The following is a 15,653-nucleotide window of genomic DNA, read 5'->3' as shown; positions in this document are numbered from 1 at the left end:
TGTCTGGCTGGACCCGGACACCCATGCTCAGGGCTTCCAGTTCCCCCAGAAGACATGATCTCTTCTTTGGAGCAGATGGAAGCCCTGTGGATGTTGGAGCAAGAAGGCCTGAAGAGCTACTGCCCAGGTGAGGGAGGGGAAAAGAGGTATAGGAGAGCCGGAGTGACCAGAGGATTCTGTGTGCTCTGGTGAAGCCAGGGCTAGATTTAGGGGAAGGAGGATTTGACTTTGAATTTTTTTTTCAGAGGTTTTAGCAGGAGCTTCCTGGGCAAGTCACTGAACCCTTGAGCCTCAATTTCCTCATCTGTAAGTCGAGGCTGTTGGACTCTATTTCTTATCAGCTCATTCTATATAAATTTTATTTGTTACATTTATGGCAACCATGAAGGGATATATATATATATATATATATATATATATAGATATATTTATATATCTATATATATATATAGAGATATAGATAGATAGATAGATAGATAGATAGATAGATAGATGGATATTAGGTTTTTATTTAAAGCCATTTTGATAATTAAAAAGCCATGTGTCTGCTAGGAGCTAATTCAAATGCTGTGCCATGCCTTCCCCCTGGCTGCTTCATTGGAAAGAGCACATGTCCCAATCACGTCCCAAGTCTTTTACCTCTCTCTACGTAATCACACTTCCTGCTCCTTGTATTATGCAAGAGGAATCATGGGAAATGTAGTTTGTAAGAGATCTAAATGCCCACAGGAAGTTTAGACCAAAGATCTCAAGATCAGCTCAAGGAACCCCAAATTTCCAATATCACATTATGCAGGAAGATCCTCCCCTACCTTCACCATCTGAGTCTTGCTGAAGAAGTTCCTAGCTACTAGCACTATTGTACATTTCAGATTTCACCTAATGGTCAGAAGAAATGAGAAGATTTTTTTCAGGCAAGACTAAATTATGACTCTGAAAAAATAATTTTCCCCATTTTTTGTTAGTACGAGATGGAACTACAAGCTGGCCAGGACAGAGAAAAGCATTTTCCTTATCTTGGCACCATTTAAAGGACTCGCTTCCCTGGAGAAATGCCAAATGAATTTTGTTCAGTGAAGTTTTGGACTGACACATCCCATTAGAAATTTTTTTTTCTCTCAACATCTTGAGTAAACACCTTAATTTTTGAGCATGCTTTCCACAATTTATGTTTAATGTTTGTTTTATGTGTCTTTATGTGTGTTCTCTATACTGGTCTTGTCTTGATGTCTTCCTAACTGGGCATTCACAAAATATGCTTCAGAGTCCTCCACAGAGGGAGGTAAATTAATTCTGCCCTCTAAACTTGACAGAGGACGAAGGTAAAATATACGTTCCTTCATTTTTCTTGTTTTGGAAGAGCCCTCTGAGAGAAGAAAGGAGAAAAGGAATTCGGAACACACAAAGGGAAATTTTGTCCCATAATTTGGCCATTCACTTGAATTAAATCTCAAAGAAGGATATATGTAACTTTGGAAAATTGCTAAGGAGTTTGATAATGTACTACAATAGAGTATAATTTCAAGGTGTTAATTGTGTATTAGTTAGATGTGAATTGTTAGCTAAATTTAATGCTGCACAATACCTATAGCTAGAGAATTGTTTCTTGTCATTAGGACTGGTGCTGTGTAATGATTTTCAGTGAATTAGAGAATTGTCTGAATGCAAATTGATAGCCAGTCTGACATAGAGAGGAAATTTTTTTTACCAAGTTAAAAAACTGTACTGGCTTCTTAATAAACATAAGATCTATAAGTATAAAATTCAGTCAGGAAAAGATCGTAGTGTATTGTGAAGAACTTTCTCCAAGATTTAAATTTTGGACTTTTAAATGAGGTATTATTTTAACACATGGACTATTTATTTAATATGGCTACAAGTGATCACATGATGGTATTGGGATTTTAGGAGTTTAAATTTGGGGATCTGTAAATGTGAATTAACACAGGTATTAAGAATTTGGTATAGTATGATAAAAGGGAATTTGTAAACAGTGTTATACTTGATTGGGATATATAAATTGTTTTAAAAATATGTGCTATGTGTAAGAAGGAATTAACATGTATTCAAATATAATTTGTTACAATGTAATAATGGGTGTACACAGAATATGCATGAATTTGTACTGTGAAGAAAATTAATCGTTATGCAACTTGTGTATAATTGGCAAAGGAAATTCGACCAGTCCAGAAATCAAATAGGACTCAGTATTAGGTTAATAAATATCAGTAATTAAAGAGGTAGGAACCTCTCCTCTATAATAAGAGTAAAGAGGAGAAGCTGGATGAGGTGAGAGATAGAGTAATTGGAAAGAGATATAAAGAAAGCTAGTTCAGAATATGAGAGAAATATTTAATCAGTTATGTAGAAATGTTTTGAGGCATATAAAGGCAAAACTGGAAGTTTTATTCTGCTCTGAGCAGAGGTTTGAAAGGAGAATTGGAATATAAGGGAACATTGCTAAGGGACTTAGCAATCAGTCAGTTTGGAAGTTGTGGAGTTTAATTAATATCTCTTGGGAGTGATTTATTGTCAGGGTCTTAAAGACATGCAAATTTTACAAGTATAGTAACTTAAAGAGTTAAAAAGGAAGGAAGATATCACAAGTTGCTGCAGTGCTTAGAAAAAACTTTCAAAAGTAATTTAACCCCTTCCTCTCACACCCAGGAAGGAGAACAAAGTACTTACAATTATTTTACACTGATATTTAGGGACTAATACAGCAAGACATTTTTAATAGGTAAAAATTGTCAGCTGCCTTGTATAAACATTAGAGATATAACTTAGAAAGCCCCAAGATGTTAGTTGGCATCTGGAGTACAATTTGATCTGGTAATAAGATATATTACAGCTAAAGTTAAAAAGAGTAACAGGATTTTTAAGAAAATGGTATATTGGGGTAGAAGACCCAGAACTTTAGGAGTGTATTTGCTAGTGTTTCCAAACTGAGGTAATTTTTATATACTATCACTAAGCAAAAAGATGAGCTTTTCTGGATCCATACAGGGAAAAAAGTTTCTTTTTAGCTGAAACTGCACAAAACACTGCTCAAACTTGGTGTAACTACAGAGTCCAAACTATAGATTCAGAATTCTAGAGAGGGTCAGGTTAAAGAACGTGCTTCCTTTATTGTGACAACAGTTCATAAGTTGGAGTTAATGAAGATCATTTTGATGTAGAGATAATAATTGGATTGATGCTAATGGGAATATATCGGAAACGAAAGATTCAGGGTTCAGATGCTTAGCATAAATTTTTGGAAGAATATCTAGATTGTTTTTTTATATGTCAACATGTCAATCTTTACTGTAAACAGATTTTTAAAAATCTGATATTTTCATGATATAAATTAAGGATTACATTTTGAAAAGTGAAGGATATTAACCCCTCCCAGGAAATTGTTAGGCAAGAATTGATAGAAAGCAAACTTGAGGACTCACTCAGCGCCCGCTCCCCCTTCTTTCTTTCTTCTCATAGCAGCACGAACACTGGCTGCCAAGCACAAGCAAGTCTTTTGATTACAACGAGTTACACTGGTTAGTGGAAAAAGGATTCCATGCTTCATCTTTATGCATGGGAATCCACATATATTTTTGAACACAAAATTCCTATGATTTTCAAATGCTACTATTGATGATTTTTTTAAGGGTAAACCTCTTGTGACACCCCTCTGTTCTCCAGCCACCGCTAGGGAATAAAGCTAGGACCCTCTGAGTATCCTTAGAGAGCACTACAAACTACTACCATAAGGAGGATCATACTCACTTTAATTAGACTTTAAGATAGGATAGGATAATTTTTCACCACTATAGTGACAGCAAGGTTAAATTCATATGAGTTCAACATTTTAGTCCATCGTTAGGTTAAGTGAACTTACAAGAAACTTTTCAAATTATAATCATGGCTGGAATTGGAATATTACTGATAATGGCTAGATTTTTTTTCTCCTTCATGAAGTAAGGAACCACAACTGATATGCTTGCTTGACTTTTATTGGCATTTGATGCTCAGCCTGCATATGTGTTTAAATAATCAGTCTCCAAAGAAGATCTTTCCCCCTACATTTCTTTTCTATTCAAATAAAATTTCAACTAAAAAACAAAAGAGGGATACCAGGACAGGACAGTAGATTCACTGGCCAGTTCAGCAATGACTTTTAGACCACTGAGATTCTGAGTGGCCTTATTTTAATTAAATTTTAATTAAATGTTACAAGGATAGGTTAGCTAGTTAAAAAAGAAGATAAGCTAAATTTTAGGTTAATGGTGAGGACTTCAGTCATTTTTATATCTCCTGATGTGGAAGAATTTATTTTACAATATGTTAGTTTTGCAAAGGATTTTTTTTCCTAATAGAAGGACTTATTTAGAGATTTCTGCAAGCAACCTGGACCCTGCAGAGCAGAGAGTCCAGACAAATGAGATCCATGAAGATGAAGATAAAAGAAGATTCAGCTAAAGTTTCATTAATGTTATGGATTGTTATTGTTCTTGGAATAGAGGTGTAAGTTGTTAACCAATGGGATGTCAAGTATATCAAGCTGCTTACTTGCAGGCATTAGCATACAATTTAACCAAGTCTTTTCAGTTACAGAACAGAATTAACCATGCTTTTTATACAGTTATATTTACTTTTAGGGGTAATGTATTAGAATTGAGTTCGGTGGTACAGATCCTATAGTTATCTCAGACGTGGCAATTTGTTTAGAGTCATCCTTCTTTCGCTTAGTACTCTTCAATATTATATCATTGATGTAAACTTTGGTAAGATTTTAAGCTCATTTGAGGAGATTGACTAAGGTATCAATGAATTTGGAAGATTTACAGAACATTGTGAACCACAGAGAGGAAAGTATCCTTTGAGATTTGTCACCTTCCTGTATTGCTATTGATATAAATGATTGGGTCCAGCAGGCACGGGGAATAATACTTGGAGCAATGCAAAACCTCCTTACTCTGGTTCTCTTAGTTGTAATGGGCCTCTTTCTCTGTTCTGATCCACTCTGGATCCAAAGTCCTCCTTCTACTAGCCCTCCATGTACAGAACTTAGAGCATGAAGAAGAAAGGGATGTGGAGAACTCGAAAGGGCACTCTTCCCCCTTTGGACATGTTCTCCCCTTTCTTCCAGCCATGTGTGGTGGTTTTAAATTAAATTTAAATTAAAAGAGGGAGAGATATAGAGAACGCAAAGGGTTAAGTCCTCCATGCCTTGTTCTCCTCCCCTCCAGCATCCTTGAGTGTGGTCAGGCTGGGAGTACTATCTCAGAGAAAAGAGCAAGTTTGGAGACATGGAGGCTGAGCCCAGCAAGGACATTGCCCGGGTGTCTGTCCGGTTACTGCTGGAAGAAAGACAAGGAGTTCCCAGAATTCTAAGAAGATGACTTTTCCCAGAATTTGTTTTGGTGACTGACTAGTTTCTTATGCTAGGTGGGCTGGACTTTCCCATGGGTAAAACTATAACTTGTCTACTGTAGCTATTGGTGGTGCTTAGTTGGTTAGAGTGTGTGGAGGAATTAAAGATGGACTATTGAACATCAGAAGAGTGAATGCTTTCATTTCCCATTTCAACACATGGCACCTCCATTCTCTTCAGAATCCCTGTGGCTCTTCAAGCTCCTTCCATTCCCCTCCTCCTTCCCTATAGAAAATGTTTGGCAGAATTCACTTGTCAATCCATCTGGTTTTGATACTTTTTACTTAAGAAGCTTAGTTATGCCCTGTTCAGTTTTTTTCCTGTAAAATAAACTTATTTAGATATTTATTTATTCTTTTGGTAATTCTTATTTTTGTATGTATTCATTTATTTCACTTTAATGATTAAATTTATTGGAAGAGTTGGGCAAAGTAACTTTTAATAATTGCTTTAATTTCATTCTCAATAGTGGCATATACACTGATTTCATTTTCTTATCTCTATTTTAAAAAATCATATTAATAACATTTTAATTTATTGGAGGTTTTATATGAAAACAGCTCCTTGTTTTATTGATTAATTCATTGATTTTCTTACTATCAATGTTATTAATCCCATTTAGTTTTCATTTCAGTTTTTCATTTCAGTTATTAATCCCTTTAGTTTTCAAGATTTCCAATGTGGGGTTTATGAGGATTTATAATGTGTTATTTTTTTGATTTTTTAAAATTGCATACTTAATTCTTTGATCTACTATTCTCTATATTATTTATGTGAGTATTTACCATTATAAATTTTCCTCTGATTACTGTTTTTGCTGCCTCCTATAACTTTTGGCCATGGCACTGGTGGTGTTTACTAGTTTTAGTCATGCCTGACCCTTTTTAACTTCATTTAGGACTTTCTTGGCAGAAATACTGGACCAGTTGGTTTTCAGCTCATTTTACCAGAAAAGAAGCTGAGGCAGAGTTAAATGACTTACTCAGGGTCACACAAGTAGAAAGTGCCTAAGGACAGATCTGAACTCAGGAAGATGTATCTTCCTCACTCCAACAGCAGCACTCTATTCACCAAAACATCTAGGTGCCCTAAGTTTTGGTCCAAATGCAAAATTCAAGAAAAACATAAAAAGGTAAATAAGAAAGAGAAAAACAAACTAAGGGACTCAATAAAGCCAAATTGTTTATATTCCTACATGGAAAGATTTATAGCTCTTAAAATTTTTGTAGTTAGAAGAAGTCTACATAGACAAAAGTGGTGGGAGGGAGTAAGCTGTTTAGGGTGATATGCAAAAAAAAAGAGGTGAATAAGATGACTACCTTTAGAGAAATGGGAAGAGAAAGGTAAAATGGGGGGAATTATATTACGTAAAATGGTGTAGGGGGAAAATCTATTACAATGGATGGGAGAATGAGGGTAGTGATAGGCAACACTTACAATTTATTCTCATTGGAATTGACTCAGAGAGGGAATAACAGCCAGATTCATTGGGGTATAGAATCCTAGCTTATTCTATAGAGGAACAGAAGGTGAATAAGAAAGTTGGAAGTGGGGAGGGAAATAATATAAGTAAGGGGTAAGTTGGAGAGTGATTTAAAGAGATACTAAAGAGAAGTAGGACTGGAATCAAAGGGTGGTGGTGGGAAGGAGAGCAATATAAGGGAAGGAGAATGGGGGAGTAACTAAAAGCAAAACACTGATGTGAAGGGATAGAGTGAAAGAAGAAAGAGCAAGATTAACAGGGGAAAACATTTTGGAAGGGAATACAGAGATATTGTAACCGTGAATGTAAATAAGATGCATTTACCCAAAAAATGAAAGATAGCAGAGTAGATTAAAAAACAGAATCCTACAATATGTTGTGTATAAGAAACACATTTGAGGCAGGTAGACATACACAGAATAAAGGTAAAAGGACGGAGTAGAAACTATTGGGCCAATCATCATCTCAGACAAAACTAATGGAAATATAGATCTGATTAAAAGAGATAAGGAAGGTAATTACATCTTGTTAAAGGTAGTACAGACAATGAAGTAATATCAGTATTTAACATGTATGCACAATATGGTATAGCATCCATATTTTTTTTCCCACCCCATCCCCAGCATCCATATTTTTAAAAGAAGAAATTAAAGGAACTTAAGGAGGAAATAGATAGTAAAACTATACTAGTGGAAGATCTCATCTTTCACTTATCAGAACTAGCTAAATCTAAACAAAGTATAAACAAGAAGAAAATAAAGGGAATGGAATTTTAGAAAAGTTAGACTTAATAGATATCTGGAGAAAAATTGAATGGGAATAAAAAAAATCTTTTCAGCAGTACTTTGTACATTAAAAAAATGACTATATGCTAAGGCCCTATTGGCTAAGGCATGGCACATATGTCCTGGCTAGACAGAGTGGGCTGCTCCATTCCCCCCTCTTCAGACTCTTCTGTATTTCTAGTTGATCTACATCCTGCCTCTTCAGGGTTAAGCTCCTGTGAAGATACCAAATAATTTAAAAGAGCTCCAGAGGTCTTGAGAAATGGTAAAGAGCAACATGAAATCAGAGGAAAGTGAGGCAGTGAGGGGGCTCAGTAGAGAGAGCCTGGCCTGGAGATGGAAAATCCTGGGCTCAAATCTGGCTTCAGATATTTCTTAGCTGAGTGATCCTGGGCAAGTCACTTAACCACAGTGGCCTAGCCCTTACCAATATTCTGCCTTGAAACAGATACATAGTCCTGATTCTAAGATCGAAAGTAAGAGGTTTTAAGAGAAGAAATCAGAGGGAAGGGCCAAGATCTCAAAAGATCTTTCAATATGTCGCTGTCCCCTGTGTCTACCCTAAAAATGTGTTCACACTCATTGTGACTCCATGTGACCCCCCATCCTTTGAGAGGCCACTCCTCCACCTATAAGCCAATATACATAAATTAAGGGTTTAAAAAACATAAGAAAAAAAAACATACATAAGTGACCTTAATGCTTGCACAGCTGTTTCCAAATATTATTCTCCCAACAACTACCTGGGAGGCAGAGGCTATAATGATCCCCATTTGACAGATGAGGAAACTGAGGCAGGCAAAGGTTTAAGAGGTTTGTCCAGGATCACACTCACTAGAAGTGAATGCCTGAGGTCAGATTTGAACTCAGGGCTCCTTGACTCTCTTCTCTGCTTTTATTAGTCCTTTGGCTGCATCTGTTCCTATTTTCATTTTCCAGGAGGTTCTAATCCTTTCTGTCCCCGCCTCAATAAGCCTCAGGAAACCCAAGGTCTAGACTGGAAGGAGAAATCCCTTTGGTCCTTACTGAGATGGCCACATTCTCCCTCCTCATTGCCTTAGAGCCAGCCTGGGACAGAGAAATATGGGGACTGGGGTCGGAGGAGCAGGGTTCAAGGTCCATTTCTGTCACTTGCAGGATGTCCAACCTTGGGAACATCATAGAATTTCCTGGGCTGGAAGACAGAGACAGAGGAGAGAGAGAGATACACAGAGAGTGAGAGCCCCTGACAGGATCCTGGCAGTTTAGGATGTGGGTAAACCTGAGGCCAGGCTTGAAGCTGGGTCTGGTCTGGCAGGGAAGGTTTTTGTCCCACTTCCTCACTGAATGCATCACTGTGTAAGACACATAGTGTTAAAAAGAAATAAAGAGTGTGGGAGATATATCTGTTCTGCTTTCTTTCTTTGTATCTCCTCCTATTACTACTACTATCTCCCTGGAGATCTTCCTTCTAGATATTAGAGGATGGTTGGTATGTAGGTTTTAGGGATAGTATGGATGAAGGAGGGATCAGGTGCCCAAGGCCTAAGCCAGCTATAGTTGGTGAAGGAGGAACACCCACTCCTCTCACAATATTGATTTGATCTGTCCCTCTTTTCTCTCTTTCTGACAGGTTTGGTTGGTTAAGCCTGTCAGTGGCTTCATTCTAACAGTTGCCCAGGTTGGGACCCTTTAGAGGTTAAGTAGATGGTTAACCTCTCTAGGCCCAAACTGAGGTTGGATTAGTTGTTAATAGGCTATTGATTGGCTTTGGAAATGTTGGTATCTGACTGTGTATTGATTCTCCCTTCCTAAGGACTGTGATAGAATAACCACTCAGGAAGGTACTTATTAAATCACTGTATTAACTATTGATGGGGAAAGGAAAACAAGGTAATAGATTTGGGGATGGGGAACCCTATTGCTATTGTTTGGCTACTAAGCTAATCATTGATCAGGACTGGAGATTGCTAGGCTGGTAGAGGCTGGAGGTCTTCACCCTCTCTCTAACTCTGACCTGACCTGGCCACAGCCAAGTCAGAGAATAGGGAAGGCTATTGATGTAGATGTTGATTGATGATCTGTGTATTCTCTCAGTTCTACTACCAATAATATTGATGGATCACTAGCTCTCTCTCTCAGTTAAGCACAGGTTACAGGTTCAGGCCTGCCCTCTTCTTCTTCTACCACCCTTCACCCTTTACCTCCCCTGTCCCAGTTCTTGCTCCAAGAGAAGTTTGCTCAAGTTCCAGCTCTGAGTTCTGAGACTTCAACTATAGTTCTTAGGGGGTATTTATAGGGTGAGGCTGACCGACTTTTGCCCCTGGCTCACGGCACCTGGGAACATTCCAAATTCTCAACTGCCATCCCTGTCAATCAAAGTGGCATCCATCTTATCCCAGATAATGATTTTAACAATAGCTAATACTAAGGTAATAACTTTCCACACAGTAATAATCGGCTTCATCCTCGGCTGGACGTTGCTGATAGACAGGAACTGATCAGCCCCAGAGCTGGAGCCAGAGAAGCACTCAGGGAGCCCATCGGCCCTGCCTATATTTCCATCACTTTTAACCCACATGAGGTACTGAGGAGCCTTTCCTGGGCTCTGCTGGTACCAATGAGCATCATAACCACTGAGCTCACTGCTCAGGGTGCAGGTGAGTCTGGCCGTGCTCCCCAGGAATGCAGACACAGAGGGAGGCTGAGTCACCACAGGCTGGGAGAGGGAGCCTGCAAACAGAGAAACTCATTAGTGACCCTGAACAAGGAGAAAGCTAGAAGGTGCTTTGAGATCCTCATGAGAGGCAAGAACCTGGCTGGAGGATGAGGCAAGGGGAGGTCTGGGAGTCGTCCTGACCTGAGCAGAAGGTGAGCAGTGACAGACAAACAAGAGGCCAAGCCATGGTGAGAGATCCCCAAGAGCTCAGCTTCCCAAAGAGCTCACAGCTGAGCCTGGCCACTCTCAGCTCCCTCTTATCCTCTCCTGGTCACTATGTGATGGTGGCTGCAGGGCAGGTGAGGATTGATGCAAATCTGGGCCTGGTCCAGCCTCCTCTAGACCACACCTGAATCCTCTCTTGGGGTCCCAGGCGGGGCAGCCTTTCATGGCAGGGGGGTCTTTGGGGTAACTTGGCCCAGCCCAGCTGAGACGTCACCCAGGAGTGATCACAGGCTTCAGAGCAGCCACAGGCACAGCCAGCTGGGCTCATCCATTGACACCTCCAGGCTCCCCAGGCCCTCACTGCCTGCCAAGGACCAGCCCCCAGCATCCCCTGCTGGCTACAGGACCCCCATCCAGTCCACAAGGAGGCAGACCTCAGGACCCCCCCCCCCCAGGCAGAGGAAGGTCCCTGCTGCCTCTTCTGTTCATCCCACCCAAAGGTGGAGCCTCCCTTGAGCCACAGCCTGAGGCACCCAGAGCAGCCCCTGTCCTCAGCCCCTTCCCTGGCCTGGCCTCTTGCACTCACCACACTCTGCTAGCAGGCAGTGATCCAGGCCCAGTTTCCAGGGCTGGAAATCATGGCCTCTCACTGGGAAAAGGTTCTCCTTCCTGGGGCCACAGAGCCTTCCCAGAGCCCAGCCCCTGCCTGCTGCCCCATCCCAGCCTGGTGGTGCTCTTGGATTTACAGGAAACTCTGCTCTTTGGGTCAGGCCAGCCCGTCCTGTCTCCCGTATTCATGGAGCTCCCCAGGCCAAGCTAGGCTGAGTTTCCAGACCTTCTTGGCTTCCTCCCCACCCACCCTCTCAGAGGTCACAGGGTCTCTGATGTTCAGCCAATCAATGGGCCAATGAAGCATCTGTTTGGTCCTCTGCTATGTCCCAGGCACTGTGCTTGGCCTTAGAAACAGCAGGATGACAGCCCAGACCTCCCTGCCTCCCTGGGGCCATCCTGGAGGGGCCACCATCTCCTGGTACCTTGGAGTCACAAGGGCTTAACCTGCTTCCCTGGCAAATGCTTGGGCAGATCCTCACTGCACATTCATCAGGGGGCTTTGGGCAGGCTCTCAGCTGAGTCTGGGGCCCTCAGTCTCAGGTTTCTTGGCCTTCTTCCCTCCCCTTTGGGGTCTCCTTCCTCCTACACTGGCTCTGAATGTATCAGACCAGCTGATCATTTCCTAGACCCAAAGCCACTCAAACAGGGTAAGTGCAGGAGGGGAGGGGGAACATGCTCCTTGGGTTCAGATGAAGCCATTCCCCATCTCCACCTCCCCCACCTTGGGGAGCCTGTTCCCAGATGGTGCCTGGTTCCCTCCCCTGACAGATGGAGAAGAAGAGAACCTTTGTGATTGGCTGAGGAGCCAGAGCTGGGAGCCCATCCCTAGGCATCCTCAGCCAAAGAGAGTCTGGGGCTCAAGTCCTTCTTCCCTGGATGTGGGTGAGGAGGGAGATGCTAGGAGCCCCAGGATGGAGGGAGGACACAGGCTTTCCTATGTGGGGCCAGGAAATGGCCTGGGCAGGAGGAGATCTGATATTTCAGCTTTAACCTAATACAGGTTTAATATTGTGTTTCTATATTTCATTGATCGAATGCCCAGATCCAGAGGAATTTCCTATTGGAGGAAAAGGTGGACAAATTGCTCAGAGCCTCAAATGGATCTTTCTGATAGAAGTTCTTTGTTTTCAGATAACAGTCAGAGTCAAGTTCCACAGAGAGTCTTTTAGGGGGACAAAACTTCCATTCTTAGGAGGACAAAATTAGACTCAGGGTTTCAACATTCATTATAACAATGAATGTTGAAAAATTAGATTTCCAACTAATATTTAATTATTTCCATGAACCTCCATTGATTATGATTTTATTGTATTTTGATATGAAAAATCCCATTCATTACTTCTGCTTTTCTGCATCTGGTTGAAGTTTTTATGACCTAGTACTTTGTCAGTTTTTGTGTACATATCATGTGCTTCTAAAAAGATAGTATATTATTTTTATGCATCTTCAATTTTCTCCAAATATCTACTAAATCTAACTTTTCTAAAATTTCATTAACTTCTTTTACTTCTTTCTTATTTATTTTTTAAATTAGATTTCTACTTCTGACAGGGAAAGGTTGAGATTCCCCCACTAGTATAGTTTTGCTCTCTATTTCTCCTTAAGCTCCTTTAGTTCCTCCTTTAAAAATCTAGATACTATACCATTTATTGCATATATATTAAGTACTGCTATTTCTTCATTGTCTACACAAAATGTAACTACCCTCTTTACCTCTTTTAATCAGATCTATTTTTGCTTTAAATTTGTCTGATCATGATTGCTACTCCTGTTTTTTTTTTTTTAATTTTAAACCCTTAACTTCTGTGTATTGACTTATAGGTGGAAGAGTGGTAAGGGTAGGCAATGGGGGTCAAGTGACTTGCCCAGGGTCACACAGCTGGGAAGTGTCTGAGGCCGGATTTGAACCTAGGACCTCCCGTCTCTAGGCCTGGCTTTCAATCCATTCTGTTTTTTTTTTTTTATCCTAGTTAAAGCCCCCAAAATTCTGTTCCATTCCCTTACCTTTATTCTATGTGTGTCTACCTGCCTCAAATGTGTTTCTCAAAAACAACATATTTAGCATTCTGGTTTTTAGTCCACTCTGCTATCTGCTTCTGTTCTATGAGTGAGTTCATCCCATTTATGTTCACAGTTATGATTACCATCTGTGTATCCCCCTCTGTCTTGTTTTCCTCTTTTAATTCTGCCCTTTTTCAATTCATTCTGTCCTTCCAACCAGTGTTTTGCTTTTAATCATTCCCCCCATTCCACCTACCTTATATTATTCTCCTTCCCACCACCATCCTTCTTATTTTGTCCTGGGTTCAAATCTGACCTCAGCCACTTCCCAGCTGTGTGACCCTGGGCAAGTCATTTGACCCCCTTTGCCCACCCTTACCAATCTTCCACCTATGAGACAATACACTGAAGTACAAGGGTTTAAAAAAAAAAAGAGAGCTAGAAGGTGCTTTGAGATCCTCATAAGAGACAAAGGCAGGGATGGAGGAGGAAGCTAAGGGGGGTTCTGAAGCCAGCCCTGACCTGAGCAGAAGGTGAGCAGTGACACACAGACGAGAGGCCAGGCCATGGTGAAGGGGGTCCCCAGAGCTCAGCTCCCCAAAGAGCTCACAGCTGGCCTGGGCTCTGCCTGCTCCCTTTTATCCTCTCCCAGAATCCCTGTGGTGGTGCCTGGGAGGGCTGTGGGGGCCGGATGCAAATCTGCCCTGAGCCTGGGCCCCTTCACCCCACCCTGGGTCCTATCTCTGGCTCCCAGGTCCCCTGGGACTCTCTCGGGGGAGGGAGGGGTCTTGGGGCATCTCAGCCCAGCCCATCTGGGAGGTCCCACAGGAGAGATCTCAGGGCTCAGAGCAGCCTCAGTCCCAGACAGCTGGGCTCATCCCCCCACCATCAACAGCTCCTCAGGCCCCGCTGCCTGCCCAGTACCAGCCCCACAGCACCCCCTGCTGCCTCCAGGAGCCTCCTTCACCCCACGCTTGGAGGAGAACCTCAGGGGTCCCCCAAGGCACAGGAAGGTCCCTGCTGGCTGCTCTGGTCCCCACAAAGGCAGAGCCGCCCCTTGTCCTAGAGCTTTGGGCTCCCGGAGCAGCCTCTGTCCTTGGTTCCCTTCCCTGGGCTTGGCCTCCCCCTCCCCACACACCGCAGCACACAGGGATCCCCGCCTGGGCTCTGCGGCTACACATCCTGCCCTTCCTTGGCTCAGGTTCAGCCTCCAGGATGGAGCCTCCCCAGAGCCAGCCTGGCAGGGCTGAGAGCTGCGCTTCTCCCTGATTCCAGCAGGGGGCGGACAAGGCCTTTCTGAGGACCAGAGAGCAGCCAAGGATGCTGCGAGGTGGTACCTGGGGAGGCTGCAGGGCAGAGACCAACAGAGCAGAGCAGGGTGGCAGCGGGAGGCCCAGCAGAGACAGCCCTGGCCCTGCAGGCAGGGAAAGCTGAGTTCAAATCCTGCCTCAGCCAGTTCCTCAATGTGTCTCCCAGGAAAGTCACTGAACCTCTACCTGCCTCAGTCTCCTCATCTGTCAAATGGGCATGTTATAATATCTACCACCCTGAGTGGTTGTGAGGCTCAAGGAGATATTTGTAAAGCCCTTGGTAAGCTTTAAGGGTTCATTTTAGAGATGCTTTTTTAAATTGAATTGTTGTCTTTGTTGTTATTGCTGTGGTTGTTCTCACAGAGCAGCCCCTGCTGCAGCCCTCGCTCCTTCTCACTCCTTCCTGGGAGGGTTAGACCTAGATGTGGCTCGGCCTGTGCCTACGTGTCCCTCCAGAACAAAGAGGCTTCAGATGGTTCTAGATCCCCAGAGGCCCCATTCCCTGCCCCAATCCACCTCTCCAACACAAACACACAAAATCCCTTTGGGTACCAGACTGCTCTGAGAAGGGAGCTGAATGCTGGGAACACTCTGTGCACATTGTTTTCTGCTTGAGCCCTCTCTCCCCAGGGATGGACTAGGAGAGGGGAAACTGAGTCTAGATTTGGACAGAAAAGAATGTCAACTGGACACTGTTTCATATTTGTAAATATCATTTGATTACAGTTAATGGTCAGAAAGTGTTCACTAGAACTCGTTACCTTGATTGGCTAACTAGAACTTCTTGTGTCATTCATAGTAGGGGCAGCAGAGCACGACGGGAGCTGGAACCAGCAGCAATAGGAAAAGACACCTCCAGACCCAGGAGAACTTTGTACAGAGCAACAGCAGGATTGGAATGATGATCCCCCGGGAACAGACTGAGCTCCTCTGCTCAGTAAAAGGCTCCTGGACCATTCTGAAGACTCCCAATGAAAAACGCTGTCCCCACAGCAGAGAGAATGAATGAATTCTGAGGAATAAAGCATCCTTCTTCATTTTACTTGGGAGCAGCTCGGCTAACATGTAAATGTTCTTCACGTGACTTTACATGGATCCTGAGTAACATTTGTTGCCTCATCAATGTAGGTGGGAGGGACTGGAGGAAGGGAGAGAATGTGGAACTCGAAATTTGAAAAAGAAGAAA

Source organism: Gracilinanus agilis, chromosome 1, assembly GCF_016433145.1.
Source record: "Gracilinanus agilis isolate LMUSP501 chromosome 1, AgileGrace, whole genome shotgun sequence".
Lineage (NCBI taxonomy): Eukaryota > Metazoa > Chordata > Mammalia > Didelphimorphia > Didelphidae > Gracilinanus > Gracilinanus agilis.
This window is presented reverse-complemented; position numbering follows the sequence as displayed.